We start from the raw sequence: 15,078 nt of genomic DNA on the forward strand, positions 1-15,078 counted from the left end.
TGGTTTCTTAGATAAGAAAGAAACAAGATTGTATCTGTCAGAGAATAATTGAAACAAAGTATATAGCATCAACAAATAACTATAACCAAGTCATGTGGGTGAATAAAATGTTGAAGGATATTTGGATAGATTTTTTAGAACCTATTATCATATATTATGATAACACAAGTATAAAAATTATGCCTTGGAATCTATTATTTCATTCTAAGACTAAGCATATATCTATCAAATATCATGTTCTTAGAGAGAAGGTAGTAGAAAGAGACATCACATTAGGGTCTGTTAGGACTAAAGATTAGATTTTAGATATATGTAAAAAGCCCCTACCTAAGGATACATTTTTACCACAAGGAGGGTAGAAGAACTAGGGGCAAAGGAACACCAACAATCCAAACCACCTTGTAGAGTAAACACAATAGAAGAAAAAATGCAAAGAGAACAACATCATACAGAGAGAAAATGAAATAGTTTTATTAATTCATCAATTAATTAGCATGCATGCCCAGCTTTAAGACCTTCTAGGTTATGACTAGATACAAAATACATTTAGGATCCAAGATCCAACTTCAAATTCACACTTCCAGACACATATGCAACAAAATTTCAAAACCCCTTTCCTTCTACCCTAGCTCTAATCCTAAACATCCTAGATACTGAGCTAAAAACGGTTTGATCAAATCATAAAACAAGATCTTATCATTAAATTATCAATCAATATTAAACATGGAAGTCAATTCCCACTAAGAACCAAAATGTAGACAATTCAGCTAAAGAAGGAACCAAAAATGTTGAAACTCAACATCAACAAGTTCACTTGGAACATGGAGGATCACTCATCCAATATTAGATAACTCAAAAACACTATATAGCTTGACACACACTTTAGAACTTGGAACACACTTTAGAGTAAAATAAGATAATAAATGCATCAATAGGTTAACACAACCTGGGATAACTTCTAATACATGAGCATCTTGGGTTTGTTTGTAATCCTGCATGTTTGGAGGGATTTTGGTTAAGTGTTGTGGAGCATCAAGCTTGGATTTTGTGGAGTTATATTTTTCATGGCTAGGGATTTTTTGAAGACACATTAGGGAACCTTTACTCATGATTTCATATAGATTGGATGGATTGAGTTGAAGTTTGACCAGTTTTCACCTAGCTGTTGAAACTATGTTTTTCTAGTTTCTAGATTCCTATTGTGATGTGTGTAACTAATTTTGTACAATGAATGAGAGGATTCACACAATAATTATTAAAGAGGGCCTAGATTATTATATCTATTTAAGGACACAAGTCCTAATTCATTATAGGTTGGGGGATATGGTAATTCTCTTGGAGTATCGATCTCTAGCAATTTTGTGCAATAGTCTACTTTGTGTGACTTTTAGGATGGATAGATAGATATTGTTTAGGAATCAGACTTTTCAAATTTATGGGGTTGTAGAGGACCCAAATTTTTACCTTTTATTAAAAGCACAAGTTCTAATTAAATCAGATCTATGAGATATCATGATTTTTCTTGGATATTGATTTAGGGTATGTGCAAGATCATGGTGTGCCAAAAAGTGGCGATCTGAAAAATCTATAGTTTTGAAATATCTCAAACCATTTCAAAATTTATACCAACCTTTTTCCTGCTCACCCTAATACTAAATGAAAACAATTAATATCTTTATAAGGTCTACTATATCTTTTAATACCAAACTTATATGGTCAACTTTAAAAACATCCTAAAAATGTGCTTTTGGCCTGTGTTTATGTGATTTTTACTTCAAACATGTAGCTGGCGACTTTTTTTTCACCAAAATTTGGTGAAATGAAAAGGGTTTCTTAAGAATGTTCTTATCTTTCCATAAATGTGAAGTTTGTCAAATTATGAGTTTAGTAAGTAATTATTACTTATTTTCTAATGGAGTTACATATAAAGTGATGACTAACACACTACTTGGAAAACAACTATAACTTTCAAATGGTACAACATTTTTTAAATCCAAAAGATACACCACGTTCTATGTTTCTTTTGCTATAAGGAAAAAAAAATGAAAAATTGAATTTTGTAGAGTTTTGAATTAGTTAAGGTGGTCAAACACGAGAGTTTTTTAATTCCAGAAATACTAAAGTCAAGAATTAATTATTTATTATTTATTTAGAATTAAAACACCCAAAAATATATGTCACATCCAAGCATGAATCTACTACTTATATCTAGAATATTATTAAAAAATTTTATCATTTGATTTTGATTAAGGTGGTCAGACATATGTCTACTTATTTTTGTTCTAAATTTTTTATAATATTGCATTAAAATTCAAAATTTTGACCAATCAATTTTATTTTTTTTGAGATAAGTCCTAGTAGTTTAGAAACTAGATTAAATTTTTTAGAGATCCTTTTCTTTCAAATTTTTGATATATAGTTAGTAACAAGTAGAAAATTACATGTCAAGTTGACATAACCCTGATTTTCTAATTTTTTATGCCACTTAAGAGCATAGTTTGGTTGACCATGATCTTGCACATACCCATTATAGACATTTAATTTCTAATGGAGGCTGACTTGTGGCTCTTCAAGTATTTAATGCAAGGGGTTTATTTAATTGGTAATTTCTAGGCCAACTTGTGGCTAATTTAGATATAATTAGGGGTATTGTGGAGTCTTTTAGTTATTTAGTTGCAAATGGATAGTAGTTGAAGGGCCAATTTTCCTAAGTCTATGGACAGAGCAAAGAATGTGAGGTAGTTTATAATAGGATTGTGATGGAATTGTGATAGTGTGGACAGAGTGTTGAATGTGAGGTAGTTTATACATGGATCTATGATAAAGTTGGAGTAGAGCTAGAGCTACGACTAGGAAATAAGGAGATTTCTTGGTGGGCTTGCAAGCACAAGTTTGTATTTCCTTGGTGGTTTCTTCTACACTATTATTATATTATAGATCTGGACTAGCTAGGATTAGTGATTGGGTTGGATCTTTAGGGATCTTATAAAACTATTTTTTAAATTTTTGTTTGTATTTGGCCCTAACCCAGAAGGCCTTACAACTAGGCATATTGCATGTAATCAGTTATATTCTATGAGTAAAGAGTTGTAATTTGGTATCAGATCTTGTATTGTTACTTGTTGTTGTTGTTTTTTCGCTATGTGGTTATATGTTGGGAGATATGACATATCCTTTAGGGATTCTCCTATCTTCTACTGTATCAACTTCAACTCATTTGATACTACAAAAATACTAGCAATCGATAACTGTTGTAACTTGGTAGTAACTAGAACTCATAAATAACTGGTAGAATGAACACAAATGAGTAGGATAACACATCAACCTAGGATGCTCTTGCATCATAAAACTAGGGTAGAAAGATATGATTCTCCTAAATCATTCAAGTATCACAACCTAAGATAAATCCAATTTTAAAGATTGATAAATCCATGTAGCATCTTCAATTTGTCTATTCTTCCACTTTACCAAATATTTTTAGTAGTCTTCTCCTCTTGTGCTTTTACCAAATCTCTAATCCAATATCAGTTCAGCCTCTTCAATCTACTTCCTAGGATAATCATTAGGTACAACAACATCATCATCTAACTCATGATACTTATACAAATAAGAAACATTGAATATAAGAGATATATATATGTCATTTGGTAACACAACTTCATAACCATTATCACTGTCAAACTTCTTCAACTTCAACTTATTGTATGTTCCAACTAGAAATCTTCATTTCTTCAAATGAGCCATCACCTCATCACCAACTTTAAAAATATGATGTCTCCTAAAAGTATTAGCATTCTCCTTATACTTCTAATTACTTTGTTCAAACTTCAGCTCTACTTCCTTATGAAAAGACTATAAAATTAGAAAACTCTTCTCCTACAACACTTCTCTTGTCTTCACCAACAACATCCCTTAAATCTGATACTCCTCTAGGATACATTCTAGTAACAATATTAAAAGTTCTTTTACCCTATACTCCTATTCACAAAATTATTATATGAAACTCAACTTGTGCCAATAACATTTCCCAATTATGTATTTCATCTCAAACTAAATATCTCAACAAATTGTGCAAGCTTTTATTCCTAGCATTTGTTTGTCCATCTATCTTTGGATGGAATGTAGAACTAAAATTTAATTCAATATCCATCTTCTTCTACATTTTTTTCCAAAAATAACCAACAAATTTACTATCTCTATTAAAAACAATACTTCTTGGTAATCCATGTAATCTAACAATCTCTATGAATAAAATTTCAGCAACAATCTATTGTCTTCTTACATGATATTAAATAAGACATTTTAGAAAATCTATCCAGAACAAAATGTATAGAATTATACCCTCTTTCTTTCTTAGGCAATCCAGGTACAAAATCCATACTGATGTCCGTCCAAAGTTTCTCAAGATTAAAAAGGTGCATACAATCCACTATTCTAACTCACTCCTTTTATAGCTTGACAAACTCTACAACTCTTCACAAAATTCTGTACATCCTTATACATATGAGGCCAATAATACTTCTCTTTCAACAAAATCAATGTCTTATAAATTTAAAAATGTCTAGCCAATCCCCCCCTATGCTTTTCCTTAATCAAATTATTTCTCATAGAACTTCTTGGTATACACAACTGAATAGCTTTGAACAACATACAATCTTGAATAAAATATTTATCATACTTATTGATGTGATCTATTATATTTGGTGCCTTGCACTATCTCCATGCCTCAAAAAAATCAAGGTCAATATCACATAACTCTTTCATTTCATCAAAACCAAGAACTTCAATCTTCATCTTAGTCAACAAAGAATGTCTTTCACTCAATGCATCAACAACTCTATTAGTTACTCCACTCTTATGATTAGTAAAAAATGTAAAACTCTATAAATAATCAACCCACTTCATATGTGTCTAGTTCAATTTATGTTAACTTCCTAAGTATTGTAAAGATTTATGATGACTAATCAACAAAAACTTCTTAGAAATCAAATAATGTCTACATTTCTTCAAAGCTTGAATAATACGATAAAACTCTTTATCATAGACATAATACTTTCTTTTAGTATCATTCAACTTCTCACTAAAGAAAGAAACATGTTTATCATCTTGACTCAATACAACTCCTATTGCACTACCACTTGCATCACATGCATCTTGAAATAACTTATTCAAATCAGGCAAAGCCAATATAAGTAACTCAAAAACCTTTTGTTTCAAATTATCAAAACACTTATCAGCTCTACATGTCCACTTGAATTACTTTTTTATCTCCTCTCATTGTCTCAATCATAGAATTAAAAAGATATCTAAAATTTCTTGAAAAACTAGCCAAACTATGAAATGATCTTACATCACCCACATTCTCAGGTGTAGGGCACTCAAAAATTACTTTAGCCTTCTTAGGATCCATTCTCAAACCATCAACTAAAATCATAAATCCAAAATAAAAAATCTCCTCTTGCATAAGGGAGTTCTTTTTTAGATTAATTATCAACTTCTCCTCTTTCATTCTTTGCAATACTTGTCTATAATACTCAAGATGTTCTTCCTTAGTCTTATTGAATATCATAATATCATCCAGATAAGCAATCAAAAACTTACCGAAATTTTTTTTAGAACTTCATTCATCAATCTCATGCAGGTAATAAGTGCATTAGTCAAACCAAAAGGCATAACCAACCATTCATGTGAACCATCTTTTGGCTTGAAAGTAGTCTTCTATTCATCACCTTCTCTAATGCTGATATGATGATAGCCACCCTTCAAATCAATCTTGGTAAAATACTTTGCTCTACTTAAACAATCCATTATGTAATCTAACCCCAACAGAGGAAACCTATATTTCACTATGATTTTATTAATAGCTCTAGAATTATTACACATCCTCCATTCTCCTTTATTTTTAGGTGATAATACAATAGGTACAACACATGCACTCAAAATTTCTCAGATCAAACCTTTTTGCAAAAATTGATGCACTTCTCTATTAAGTTCTTCATTCTTTGTACGTTGAAATCTTTATGGTGCTTTGTTTAGAAAACTATCTCTAAGAATTAGATCTATATAATGACCTATACTTCTATCTCATAGTAAACCATCAGGTATATCCTCTACAAAAATATCCTTATATCATTCAAAATTCTATAATTTCCACTGGCCTTCAATCAATACTTCTAATTTCTATTGTCACTTAATCATTACCAAAACTTGGTCCTCTAAGAATTATGCAAAAATAGAATTGATTCTTCTTCACTTCTTTTTCAAATTTCTTCCTATTAGCCATACAAACTTGAATAGTAGTACAATTAACCTCATCTAGACTTTCAATCAAAGAAAACAATATTTTCCTTCTCCAATTCATCCAAAGAGTATATTGATTCAATCTTCCATCATTTACATCATATCTATTATATTGCCAAGGTCTACCCAGAAAAATATGAAAACAATCTATAGGCATAATATCACACAAAAATTCATCAAAGTAATGCCCAATCTTGAACTTCACAACACATTGTTCTCTTACCAATATCTTATGCTCATCTTTGATCCATGAAAGATGATAGAGTTTAGGATGCTTTAGCCTCTCCAAATATAACTTTGTAATCAACAATTCTGATGCCAAATTTTTAGAACTTCAAGTATCAATAATCACATTGCAACATTTTCTATCCATCCTACATCTCATCTTGAAAAGACTTCTCTTAAAAAAAATGTTCCTCGTTACTTCCCTTATTACATAAGGTTCTTCTCACCATCTTGTTTTCTGCAACCTTAGGTCCACTTGGTGAACTCTCAATGTCTCTTCGAATCACATCATTTCTATTACCTTTGCCACTTTTAGAAGATTTACATTCAAAAAATCTATGTTGTTATTTCCACATCTAAAACAATTACCATGAGAAACTACCTTTAGAATAAGAATTACCTCTTAGGTATGAATCATGACCTCTCTACTTAATCTTGCCTTTATCATTATTCTTCCATTCGAATTTTACTCTATTCTACATAGAAATGTCAGATCTACTACTTTATTCATAAGATCTGCCTTTGACTTTGTAGAATCTACCACATGTACCTCTTTTTCTTTTGTTAATGCTTCTTTGTAAGAATATCCTCATCTTTCAAGGCATATTGACATGCTTCTTCCACACTTTCTAATTTCACAAAACTTATTCCATTTTGAATTCCAAATCTCAATCCATTTAGATATCTTGCAATTTTCTCAATTTCATCATTCATATGTCTAGATCCAATGTCCAATCTATAGAATTCCTTAGTATACTCCTTCATCATCATATCCATTTATCTCAAATTTTTCATCTTTCTCAACAAGATAACTTGGTAATCAGCAGGAAGCAATTTTTCCTTTACCTTGTTCACCATCTTCAACCAAATCTTTATCTTTTCATCACCCCACCCTTTTCTATTAGTTTGCAAATGCACCCACCATAGTGAATCATGAACTTTCTATTGGAAATATAAGAGAAGTAACTGAGAGGGCAAGGGAGAATTAGTTACTACAAAAATATATCCAAGATCCCTTAGATGCTAGTACAAAATAAAATTCTGAAAATTGAATTTTGCTGGTGCTTAGCAAACAAAGAAATGTTATATGTTGATAAATACTAAAAATGATCAGTAAGCACTTATCATGAAAATATTAATAAGTTATCTATGATTAATTATTACTTTAACTTAATTTCAAACACATAAAATAAATAGCATGAACACATTTGACACTAAGATTTAACGTGAAAACTCAATGTGGTAAAAACCACCAATTGCAATTAGTTACTATTTTTCACTCTTTTGAACTGAGCCTTATTAGGAGCCAACCTTGTTAAAGGTTACAAAACACACTACTAGGTGTGACCCTATTAGAGGATTTAATCACTCTATTGGGATTGGCCTTGTTAGAGGTCCTTAAGATAATTCAATAGAACTACCACCTTATTAGATGATTTGCAAATAGTCGTTAAGCCAACTCTATTAAGAGATTTAGATCACGACTACAATTAATAGAGAGTAAAAATGACATGACCTAATTTGGATGCAACTAAATTATCAATTATCCATCTCAATTTTTGCTTGTATCCTTGATCCTTCTTGATTGAATATATCTTTTCAGATTCACAAGGATATTTTTCTTATCCTTCTAATTCACCTCCTTTTTGCATCATTAGATCTTCAAAATATATCATCCATTCACATTCTTCATAGTTTCACACTTTCTAATCCTCAAAATGTCCTTTTATTTATATCTTTCACATTGTCAATTCAACTCAAATACAACTTAGAATAATTAATATTCATCTTCTCATCTCGCTAGAACCATTACATGACTTGATTGAACTCAATATGCCAAAATATGAAAATTCTTCATTGGTTGACCCTGCTAAATAGATACTAACTCAGAAATGATTTCCCTATATTAACTAAGTAAACTTAGTTAATATTACATACTTGCTAAATTTCTTTGGTAATTGAGTGATCTTGGTTAGTACTAGTTTTATCCAACATTACTTCATTAACCAAGAGAGCTTAGTTAACACTCATCTTTTGTAAACTTTTCTTTTGCAAATGAATGAACTTGGTAGATACTTCCTTCTAAACTAGGGAAACTGTAGATCTCCCAGTAGAAATAGAAAACTAGCTTCAATTCTTGAGTGAGCTCAACATACACTAACTGGTAATGATATGACATTTTTTGTAACATCAAAGATAATAAATAGTTAATAAATTGTTACAATAATCTCCCTCTTTGGCATTGATGGCACCAAAACATGTCATACCACAATGAAATTTTAGACCAAGAATATGTAGGAGTTGATGAAATCCAACTCTGTAATCACCAAGATCACCTACATGCAAATAGCTTTCCAAAGAGAAATCCAAGAAAGAAGATGTGGAACTTGGAAAAACCCTAAACAAAATATGAGAGAGAAGATATTGCAAACAAGAAATATATTTACAATATGTTGGAAAAAGAGTTGTGTTGTACAAAGCGAGAGACCAAATATAAAGACCTCAAAAAATCTTCTATATCAAGCAAGAAGATGCTAGGAGATAAGTGTGACAACTAAGCATATGTCCACATAAGGTGAAAAGTCCTCAAACAAGGTGAGAGGATAAGTATCACTTAGCTAGGAACAAATTCCCATTTTGTTAACAACTCATCAACTACAACAATTAACTAAATGCATTAACCTAAGTAAACTTAAGTAAATATAATAACAAATTAATAATTAATTAATTATATACTCTAACACCCCCCTTAAGTGCAACTTAGGGAAATGCCTTAAGCTCACAAAAGCTAAGATGAAATGCAGAAAGGGTCCTGACAATAAGGTTGTGTTAGGTACCCATGTACAATATAAAGAAATACAACTTCTGATAATGGGGTAAGAGAGAAAACCACATGGGATAAACCATCCCCCAAAAAGTGGTAACTAAAAATCTAGTGAAGGACTACAGAAGCCTCCAACTAGAAGAATGAACCCAAAAATAGGAACAAAAAGTGATCATGAAGAGCATCACTAAAGCATGAAGAAGCCACAAATCTATCATTAGAAAGAAATTGCTGATTTGAATAACCTCCATGGAAGAAGAAGGTATGAACTAAGTGTGTCTATATGGTAGACGATCCATCTCACTGAAATGCATAGGTAGCCAGCCACTACAATTGCCTTGTATATAGGATCAACCACTAAATACATAGCTCACACTAACAAACCATTGAACCAAGGAAGCATTAGAGCAATAGAATAACCCCCCCTTAATGTAGATGGGGTGAGATGATAGGCAACTCAAAAGGTGAGCCATAGTCTCTTGCAGAAAGAACCAAGAATGATGAGAGAGTTGAAGAGGTACAAAAACCTATAAAGGAATGGTCATAGACACTACATGGGGATAATTTCATGGAAGGGATGCTCACCTGATAAAGTAAGAGGGCACAAAAATGGAAACAACTATTCCCCCATGGTGCTTTATAAACTAATGCAAGTACAACTATCTCAAAAGATTGCTCCTAAACCTAAAATGTAAGAGTGGCACTTTATCTCAGTGTGTATACATAAGGATGCTAAAAAATGATAACTATAATGATAAAAAAGAAAAGAAAGCTGATACAAAAGATAGTACAACCCAAAACAAAGCATCCCATACCAAGAAATGATCCTTGGACCTATAACACCCAAGATATCCACCATAGAGTAAAAATACCAAAAACATGATAGAAATAGAATCGGGAAAAATTTGAAGGAAATGAAAATATTTCTAAAAAGTGGATAGAACTAGGCTTCCAAAACTATAACATTTTATAAAATAGACATGAGAGGCAAAAGATATGCATTCTAGGGTCAAAAACAAAACTTCAGACTTCAACTACAAAAACAAGAAACAAAACTATATCAAAACCTTAAAATACCTATACAATTTCTCTATCTCGCAACTAGGTTTTTGATACTTCTTTTAGATCATAAAAATACCTTTGAATGCTCAATATATGGCCAAAAAACCACAAGTATGTCAAAACGACCCTGAAGAGCCTGGCAGGGGTGTTGATGCAAGGTTTCGTCATGCTAATGTTAGTAAACTATGACATTAAAATTTATGGCCACGTGGCCATCATTGCATAAAAGATGCTACATGGTAGTACCACATGGATGCCACATGGAAAGTGGCTAAGGTGGAAGGTGATGTGGTAGGGTCCACATGGCAAAGTACTGCATGGTATCCATGCCATGTGTCACTCGCATAATGTGGTAAGTCTACAAAATATGCCAACTGTGCTCAAAAAAGGAAGCCACAAAAACTAATGTAGACTTATATGCGAGTAGATGTAGGAGGGTGGTATAAGAGGTGGTGGAGCTAAGAAAAATAGCAGATGCGGAGCTATGAACACTGGGAAAGTGGAGAAAATTTTGTGCAGAGCAGGAGGCACTATAAAAAATGCAGTGCATGGGCCATGACTAGGGCCAAGTGCCTAGTGGGCTACATGGCCAGTCTATGGTAGGGTGTGGGTGGAGTGCAGGTGGCCATACAATGGCTGCTAGGTGGAGCCATGGTGGTGCATTATGTGTATTTTTTTTTAATTTTTTTTTGCCAAAACATCCATACAACTATATGGCAAGCCCTGCACCTAAAAAAAATTTCCTCCTAGAGTGCTTGTAACCAAAATAGACAAAATTTATATGAATACTAACTATAAATGGCCTTCCAAATCCAACAATAGCATCCATTTGGGCCCAAAGTGCTCCAAAAAAAGTTCTCTACCCCCAGATTGAAGAAAAATGCACAAACAAACTAGGGTTTGTGTCTCCAAATTATGACATCAAGAAACCTTTGAACAAGAAGTAGAAGAGGGGCTCTAATTCCATGGATGAGTTTATGAAATCCAACTTCACAATCACCAAGATCACCTACATACAAATAGCTTGCTAAAGAGAAACCAAAGAGGTAAGAGCTGGAGCTTGGAAAAACCCTAAATGGACATAAGAGAGAAGATATTGCAAACAAGAAATATATTTACAATATGCTGAAAAAGAGTTATGTTGTGCAAAGCAAGAGTTTGAATATAAAAGCCTCAAGGAATCCTCTAGAACAAGCTAGAAGATGCTAGGAGATAAGTTTCATAACTAAGCATACGTCCACATAAGGTGGAGAGTCCATGAACAAGGTGAGAGGATAAGTATGACTTAGGTAGGAACAAACTCCTGTATTGTGAACAACTCATCAACTACAACAGTTAAATAAATGCACTAACCTAAGTAAACTTAAGTAAATAGAATAAATAATTAATAATTAATTAATTATTTACTCTAACAAAATAAAGTAGGGAACATGTCCTTAGTTTCATTCTAATTCTCATCCATGAGAACTCCCTCTATCAGTGTGAACTCTTTCTACCTTCAGATTCTCCCTCTATCAAATAACTTATGTCTGCTAGAACTTCTGCCAAGTTTATTCTCCCTCTTTGATAATTCTTTCTATGACAACAAAATTCTCCCTCTTTTTAAAAAAAAATCTATGAGATATGACAATAAACTTCTCTCTCTTTGAAATCTCATGCCAAAGACAATACTTAATGAATATCAATGTACCTTAAGTATTGATTTATCTGCAATATGCCCTTTCAAATTTTTCATCAACCGATTGATCTTCAACATGGTCTAGTTGATGCATAACTAGACTCCATTTAGTGAGCTTTAGATGGAGGAATGACCCCTAGCTTAGCTCTTAGATATAAAAACACACCCTTAGGTAATGACTTGGTGAATATGTCTGCAATTTGTTCTTTTGTATTTACATATTCCAATCATACTTCTTTATCTTGAACCAATTCTCTCAAGAAATGATATTTTATAGCAACATTTTTTTTTTGTATGCATCACTAGAAACTTTGATATATTGATTGCACTAATTTTATCATAGTATATGACTACTTGATCCTTGATATCTACCTTCATACCTATCAATAGTTGTTTGAACCAAACAATGTTACAGCAACTGACTACTACTACCATATATTATGCCTATGTTGTGGACTAAGAAATACAATTTTGTTTCTTGCTTGTCCAAGACACTAGTCTTTTTACCAAGAAAGAATGCTCCACCACTAGTTCTTTTTCTATCATCAACACTTCCTTTCTAATCAGCATCTATAAATACTTTTAAGTCCAAATTGCCTCCTATTTTTGTACCATAAACCATATTCTTTGATACCTTTCAGATATCTCATGATTATTTTAACTTCCATCATGTGACTTTTTTTTTGGATTTGCTAAGAATCTTGCCACCATACCAACTACTAATACAATATTAGGCCTTATGTGCTCTACATACTACAATTTTCTAATCATTGATCCATAAGTGGTTGAATCTACCTCTCTAGAATCATCATTTTTGGAAAGCTTATGTCTAGTACACATAACGGTTCCAACTAGTATTGAATCTTCCATTCCAAATTTCTTTAGCATCTCCTTGATATATTTAGACTGAGTAATATAGATACTATATTACTTCTATTGAATCTACAATCCAAAAAAGAATTTTATCTCTCCAAACATAGAGATCTCAAATTCTTTACTCATTTCTTCTAAAAATGCCTTGGACAAGTCATTATTTCTTTGAAAACCAATTTGTATCAAGTAGTTATGAAGTATTTTATACCAAGCTCTAGGAGCTTACTTGAGACCATATAGTGCCTTGTGTAATTTGGAGACCATTTCCTTTTTGCTTGGATCTACAAAACCTTTAGGTTGTTTAGCATAGACTTCTTCATCTAGAATTCCATTCAAGAATGTAGGTTTTACATCCATTTGATTAACTTCAAATACTTTGTAAGTTGCATAAGCTAGTAAAGTTCTTAAACCTTCTAATCTTGCAACATGAGAAACGTTTTCACCATAATCAATACCTTCTTCTTGAGAATAGCTTTTACATACCAACCTTGCTTTGTTTCTGGATACTTTACTATCTTCATTTAACTTATTTCTAAATACCCACTTTGTACTAATTACATTCTTATCCTTGGGTCTGGAAACAAGAATCCAAGTTTCTTTTCTTCTCTATCTATTATGTTTCTTCATCCATTTCTTCAATCCAACTTTCATTATCCAAAGCATCTTTAACATTTATAGGGTCAAATTTAGCAAGTAAACATGTACCTTTTAATTTTCTTGTTTTCATTCTTCCATAAAATTTGTTGTCATTCTTCCATCAAATTTGTCAACAATGATCAGTAGTTAAAACATGAACCCATAAAAAATTTCACCATACATCCATTTTATGCATTCAATAGGTAAACTAAAATACCATGTAAAGAACATACACCTAAAACATGCAAACATATAAGGAATCACACATTTGACATTAGATATAATTACCTAGAAACCCTTCAAATAAAAAGGTAAAATTGGGGTGGGGATGATGCCCAAAAATCTTCACTAATGTAGCAATAAAGTGTAGCCAATTAAAGTTACAATGATTTAACCATGAATCATAATCTACCTTGTGAAAGGCCTTCCCTATTAAAGGCTTACAATGACTATTATGTCCCACCTTGTTAGAGGAGTTCATTACCCTATTAGAATTGTTCCTAGTTAAAGGACTTCTAATCACTCACTTGGAATGTCAGCCTATTAAAGGATTTAGTACAACATTTTAGGACTACTCTTCCTAGGAGATTTTACTAAAATTGCCTATTAGGATATTTTAGCATAGATCTTGTTATTGGCTCTGGTTGCCTAATTAAAGATCAAATCCATACAATGTCCTTCTTGATCCTCTTTGATCTAATATAAAAATTGTCGTATCCTTCTATTCTTTGTTCTCCTCCAACTGATTATGCAATTCACTCTCACTTCTAAGTCACCTCATGTACTCTACAAACTCTCTTGTTCACTTCTTCAATTCAATTATTCACCCTTTTTTTTTCTCTATCTTTCTCTCTAAGAATTAGGGATTCCTCTTCCATATAAAGATTTTGGTGGCTTAGGGTTAGGTATGAATCTATGGTTGAGATTCATCCTTTCTATCACTTAAACCTTCCTAGTTTCTAATTAGTTACATGCAAATACATAGGGATTCTCAAAATATATTCATCCTTATCTCTAAAGAATTGAAATCTATCCTTAAATAAGCTAGGAAATGGTTTACATGGTCATTTGTGCAATTAAAAACAAGTATGTTAAAACTGCGTAACATGACACTTGAAGTTACTAATGCTTGACACCTACTATAATTCTATATTTGACTCAACACTTGAACTACTCAACATCTTCTATGTTACTTGGCACTTAAATCACTTAGCATTGTCTATCTACTCAGTACTTGAGTGACTCAACATATGAGTTGCTCATCACTCATTGCAACTCAGCATGGTCTTGTATTTACATATTATACTCAACATGCATTACTAGCCCAGTATGAACTATGTAAATGTCTCAAGTGTGTTGACACTCAATTATCAAAAACCAATCAAACAATATCCCCCTTTCATATGAGTGTGAAAAACACTTAACTATACATAATCAATATCGCCTTCTCGATTATAACATAACCATGACTTGGTTTATA

The sequence above is a fragment of the Cupressus sempervirens genome, chromosome 7, assembly GCF_028749045.1.
Source record: "Cupressus sempervirens isolate cs-2001-9-10 chromosome 7, ASM2874904v1, whole genome shotgun sequence".
In the NCBI taxonomy this organism is placed as follows: domain Eukaryota; kingdom Viridiplantae; phylum Streptophyta; class Pinopsida; order Cupressales; family Cupressaceae; genus Cupressus; species Cupressus sempervirens.